Source organism: Callospermophilus lateralis, chromosome 7, assembly GCF_048772815.1.
Source record: "Callospermophilus lateralis isolate mCalLat2 chromosome 7, mCalLat2.hap1, whole genome shotgun sequence".
Lineage (NCBI taxonomy): Eukaryota > Metazoa > Chordata > Mammalia > Rodentia > Sciuridae > Callospermophilus > Callospermophilus lateralis.
In genome coordinates, this window is record NC_135311.1 from 14,837,674 (window position 1) to 14,844,137 (window position 6,464).

The window sequence follows — 6,464 nt, forward strand, 5'->3', positions numbered from 1 at the left end:
ATTTATTAAAGAGTGGGATGTCTGAATAGTATATTACATTTTGGTTGTGTATTCTTATATTTTAACTTTGTAAAAATATCTGTATTTATTTTTTCTCTCACTTATATGTCTCCTTGGATTCTCTTTCTCACTTCTCATGCTTACAGCCAACCTCTATTAATTCCTTCCTTTTTCTTCCTATATTTTTTTACCTCTATCTTCTCTCCTTCTCCTTTATAAAAATCACATTCTACACTACTTCTGTATCTCTTTGTCCATCATTTGAAATGGTAAACATTTTTAGAAAACTTACTGTTTATATTGTAGACAATAAGTGAACACATCATTTCTATTTATTGCAACAAAACTGTAAATGCCGTAATAGGAGCTATTCAGTTTAAGTTTGTATATTGTTTGATTGGATGTTATTAACATTGGTCTGCACCTTAAAGGTAAGGGACTGGAAGCCTTCAGGTACATTATAAGATTATAGGAAACTGTACTGCCTCAGATCCATGCCACTAGATGGGAAGAACATAAACAACTTGAAAAACAAGGGAACAAAGCACCTCAAACAAACCAAGATGTTTCAGTAATATAATCTGTAGACACAGTAGAAGAAATTCCAGTCCAGAGAAGGAGTTTAGAATGTACATAGTTGAATTAACCTGCAACGTATAGTATGAGGAGTAAAATCAAAGAGAAAATACAAGAAGTGAAAGATCACTTCAATAAAGAGTTAGGTTGGCTGGGGTTGTGGCTCATACATAGAGCACTTGCCTTCCATGAGTGAGGCACTAGGTTTGATTCTCAGCACCATATAAAAATAAAATAAAGATATTGTGTCCACCCATAAGTAAAAAAATAAATATTAAAAAAATAAAGAGTTAGACTGTGAAAAAAACAAGCAAAAATTCTCAAAATGAAGGAATCAATAAACCAAATTATAAATTCAATAGAAAGCATCACCAACAAACTAGATTAATCGGAAGACAGAATCTCAAGCAATGAAGAACAAACTTTATACTCTTGAAAATAAAGTCAACTGTATGGAGAAGAGGAACAGAAACCAGGAACAGAAATTATAAGAAATATGGGAATAACATGAAAAATTAAATTTAAGATTTATTAGAATAGATGAAGGCATGGAGATACAAGCTAGAGGTCTGCACAATCTTTTCAATTACATAATATCAGAAAATCTCCCAAATCTAAAGAATAAAATGGAAAATCAATTAGAAGAGGTTTACAGGAACCCAAATGTACAAAATTACAATGTACCCACACCAAGACACACTACAATGAGAGTGACTAACATACAGAATAAGAATAAAATTTTAAAGGCTGTGAGAGAAAAAAAGTCAAATTACATGTAGGGGAAGCCAATTCATATTTCAGCTGACTTTTTCAATCCAGACCCTCAATGTCAGAAGGTCCTGAACTACATACATCAAACCTAGAAAGAAAATGGACCTCAACTGAAAATTTTAAATCCAGTAAAACTAAAGCTTCAGATTTGAAGATGAAATAAAAGCATTCCATGATAAACAAAAGTTAAAAGAATTCACAATTAGAAAGCGTACAGTATAGAACATTGTCAGAAAAATATTTCACGAAGAGGAAATGAAAAAAAAATGAAAAACAGCAAAGAAAGGAATTACACTAAAGGAAAGGTCAATCAAAGGAGAAACAATTCAAGTTAAAAACCAAAAATAAACCAAATGACCAGGAATGAAATTTATATTTTAGTAATAACCCTGAATGTTAATGGTCTAAACTCATCAATCAAAAGACATAGACTGGCAGATTGGATTAAAAAAATAAAGACCCAACTATATGTTGTCTTCAAGAGACTCACCTCCTAGGAAAAGACATTCACAGACTGAAGGTGAAATGTTGGGGGAAAAATGTCATTCACATGGACTTCCTAAACAAATGAGGTTTTTCTTCCTCATATTAGGTAATCTTCAAGCCAAAGTTAATCAGAGATGATAAATAAGAACATTTCTTATTGCCAAGGGAATCATACATCAATAAGACATAACAATCATAAATGTATATGCCCCAAACAATGGAGCATCTACATAAATCAAATAAACCTTTCTTAACTTCAAGAATCAAATAGACCACAACAGAATAACACTGGATGACTTTAACACACCTCTTTCACCACTGGGAAGATCTTTCAAACAAAAAGTCTCTCATCATTGAGTGAATACACTTTCTTCTCAGACGCACATGGATTCTTCTCTAAAATACACTATATGTTATGTCACAAATCAACTCTTACCAAATACAAAAAGTTAGAAATACTACCCTGAATTCTATCAGAATAAAAGGACTAAAACTAGAAATCAATGATAAAAAAGAAAAAGCATAGAAGTTACTCCAACATCTGGAGGCTAAATAACATGCTGCTGAATGATGAATGCATAGCACTAGAAATCGGGCAAATAAAAAAAATACTTAGAGGTAAATGAGAACACCAATACAACATATCAAAATATCTGGAACGCTATGAAGCCAGTGCTAAGAGGAAAGTTTATTGCATTGAGCTCATTCATTAAAAGAATAAAACATCAAAGAAGTGGCCTAACATTACATTTCTAAGCCCTAGAAAAAGAATAACACATCAACATTAAAAGCAAAAGAAGACAGGAAATAATTAATATCAGAGTTGAAATCAATGAAATTGAAACAAACAAACAAAAAATTTAAAAAATTGACAAAACAAAAAGTTGTTTTTTTGACAAAATAAATGAAATTGATAAACCCTTAGCTTATCAATGAAGAGAAAGAGAAAACAAAAATTTCTAAATTTGTCTCATAAATGACACTATTAAAATACAGAATATAATTAGAATATAGTTTGAAAATTTATACTTTAATAAAATAGAAAATCTCAAAGAGATCAACAAATTTCTAGAAACATATGAACTACCCAAACTGAATCAAGAGGACATACACAATTTAAACAGATCAATTTCAAGCAATGACATAGAAGATGCTATCAAAAGCCTACCAACCAAGAAAAGCCCAGGACAATAAAAATTTTGAGCCAAGTTCTATAAGACCTACAAAGAAGAATTAAGACCAATACTTCTTAAATTATTCCATAAATAGAAAATAGGGGAACCCTTCCAAACTCATTCTATGAGGTTAGTATCACTCTGATACCCAAAGCAGAAAAAGACACATGAAGGAAAGCAAACTTCAGACCAATATCCCTGATGAAAATAGATGCAAAAATTATCAATAAAATTATGGCAAATTGAATATAAAAACCTATTAAAATGATAATAAAACACGATCAAGTGGGGTTATCCCAGGGAAGCAACTTTGGTTCTGCATACAAAAATCAATAAATGTAATTCATTACATCAATAGATTTAAACACAAGAATCATTTGATCATCTCAATATATGCAGAAAAAGCATTTGCAAAATACAGCACCCCTTCATGTTGAAAACAGTAGAAAACTTAGGGATAGTAGGAACATACCTCAACATCATAAAAGCTGTATATGCTAAACCCAAGGCCAATATAATTCTGAATGGAGAAAAATTGAAAGCATTCCCTCTAAAATCTGGAACAAGATAAGGATGCCCTCTTTCATCACTTCTACTCAACATCATTCTTGAAACTCTAGCCAGAGCAATTAGACAGGAGAAAAATATAAAGGAAAAAAAGAACTCAAAAACAATCACTATTTGCTAATTACATAATTCTATATTTATAAGAGCCAAAAATTCCACTAGAAATATTAAAAAACTCATAAGTAAATTCAGCAAAGTAGCAAGATATAAAATTAACACCCATAAATCAAATGCATTCCTGTAACCAGTGATGAATCTACTGAAAGAGAAATTAGAAAAACTACCTCATTCACAGTAGCTTAAAAAACTTCAAAAAAAAAAAACAAAATAAAATAATAACAACAAACAAGGTGAAAGACCTATACAATGAGAATTACAGAACATTAAATAAATAAATTTAAAAGTTAGCCAATCCCCTAAAAAACAAATGCCGAATGTCTTCTCTGATATAAGGGGGATGACTCAAAATGGGGTTGAGAGGGAGAGCAAGGAAGGAAGATTACCTCTAGATAGGGAATACGGGTGGGAGGGAAAAGGAGGGAGAAGGAGAATAGCATAGATGGTGAAAGGAGACCCTCATCACTATACAAAATACAAGTATGAAGATGTGAATTTGGTGTCAACATACCCTATATATAATCAGAGATATGATAAATTATGATACAATGGTGTATTAAGAATTGTAATGCAAAAATAAATAAATATTAAAAAAAAGAAATTGAAGAAGACCTTAGCAAATGGAAAGAACTTTCATGCTCCTACTTAGGCAGAATTAATATTGTCAAAATAGCCATACTATCAAAAGTGTCATACAGATTTAATACAATTCCAATTAAAATCTCAACAACATTCTTTATAGAACTAGTAACAGTAATCATGAAATTCATCTGGAAAAATAAAAGACCCAGGATAGCCAAAGAAATCCTTAGCAAAAACAGTGAATCAGGAGGCATCTCAATACCAGACTTTAAACTATACTATATAACAAAAATGGGATGGTATTGGATCCAAAACAGAGATGTAGACAAATGGTACCAAATAGAAGACACAGAAACAAACCCACATAAATATACTTCACAAAGGCACCAAAAACATACTTTGGAGAAAAGATAGCCTCTTCAACAAATGATGCTGGGAAACTGGAAATCCATATGTAGCAAAATGAAATTAAGCCTCTATCTCTCACCCTGCACAAAACTCAACTCAAAGTGGACCAAAGACTTAGGCACTAGATTTGAGACCCTGTGCCTAATAGAAGAAAATGTAGACCCAAATATCCACCATGTCTGTTTAGGACTTGACTTCCTTAACCAGACTCCTAAAGCACAAAAAGTAAAATCAATGATCAGTAAATTGGATGAAATCAAACTAAAAAGCTTCTTTTTAACAAAGGAAACAATAATTTGAAGAGGGCCTACAGAAAGGGAGAAAATCTTTACCATATGCACATCAGATAGAACACTAATCTCCAGGATACATAAACAATTCAAAAATTACCAAAAAACTAAATAACCTAATCAAAAAATGGGCTAAGTAACTAAACAGACACTTCACAGAAGAAATACATTAGATCAAAACATGAAAAATTGTTCATCATCTCTAGTGATTAGATAAATACAAATCAAAACTACACTAAGATTTTCTCACTCCAGTCAGAATGGCATTATCAAAAATACAAGCAACAATGAATGTTGGTGAGGATATGGGGAAAAAGGTACATTCACACATTTCTGGCAGGACTGCAAATTGGTGCAACCACTATAGAAAGCAGTATGGAGATTCCTCAGAAAACTTGGAATGGAACTACTATTTGACCTAGTCATCCCATTCCTTGGTTTATACTCAAAGGGCTTAAAGGCAGTATACTACAGTGACATAGCCACATCAATGTTTACAGTAGCTCAATTAACAATAACTAAACTATGAAACCAATGTAGATGCCATTTAACTGATGAATGAATAAAGAAAATGTGGTACACATACACAAAGAAATATTACTCAGCCTTAAAAATGGATGAAATTATGGAATTTAGCAGTAAATGATGGGGCTGGAGAATATCATGCTAAGTGAAATAAGTAAAACCCCCAAACCAAAAGCCAAATGTTTTCTCTGATAAGGGGATGTTGATCCATAATGGGGGTGGATAATGAAAGGACTTTTGATTATGCAGAGGGGAATGAAGGGAGGGGAAGGGGTTAGAGGATGGGAAGTATAATGGAATGAGACAAATATTATTATCCTATATACAAGCATGATTACACTACCAGTGTGACTCAGCACCATGTTCAGCCAGAGGAAGGAGATGTTGCATTCCATTTGAGTACAATGTGTCAAAATACATTCAACTGTCATGTATAACTAATTAGAACAAATTTAAAAATAAAAAAACCCCACCAAGTGAGATTAATTTTCTTAATTATGTAAATGAGGGATTGAAATTATACTCTCCTTATTGGCTTAATAAGTCCAAATCCATCAGCTTGATTGGTCTGTAGCAGTATTTCCCAATAGCACAGACTCTCATTCCCCAAACTAGTAGATAAGCCCTTAATATCCCAAGCAAAGAGGAGCATACCGTATCCTCTCTTGGGATACCCTTCCATTCTTTGGGAGTCTTGTCTTTCTCTGCTTTAAATAAAACATATTACTTTATCCTCCACTTGCATGGATCTCATTCCTTGAATTTATAAGGCAAAGAATAAAACTGCCTAAATCCAGTGTTATATATTGGTAGCTTGTCTGGGATCCACAAAGGGCAAATAATATGGACAAAGGAACTCTTATCCATCTTTTCTGTGCTTTTTCCTAGTTAGCAATTTGTCTGAAAAAGAATGAGGGCCTGTCAGTTGATAAGTTACATGTGACTAAAACAGCTGCCAGTTTTAAAC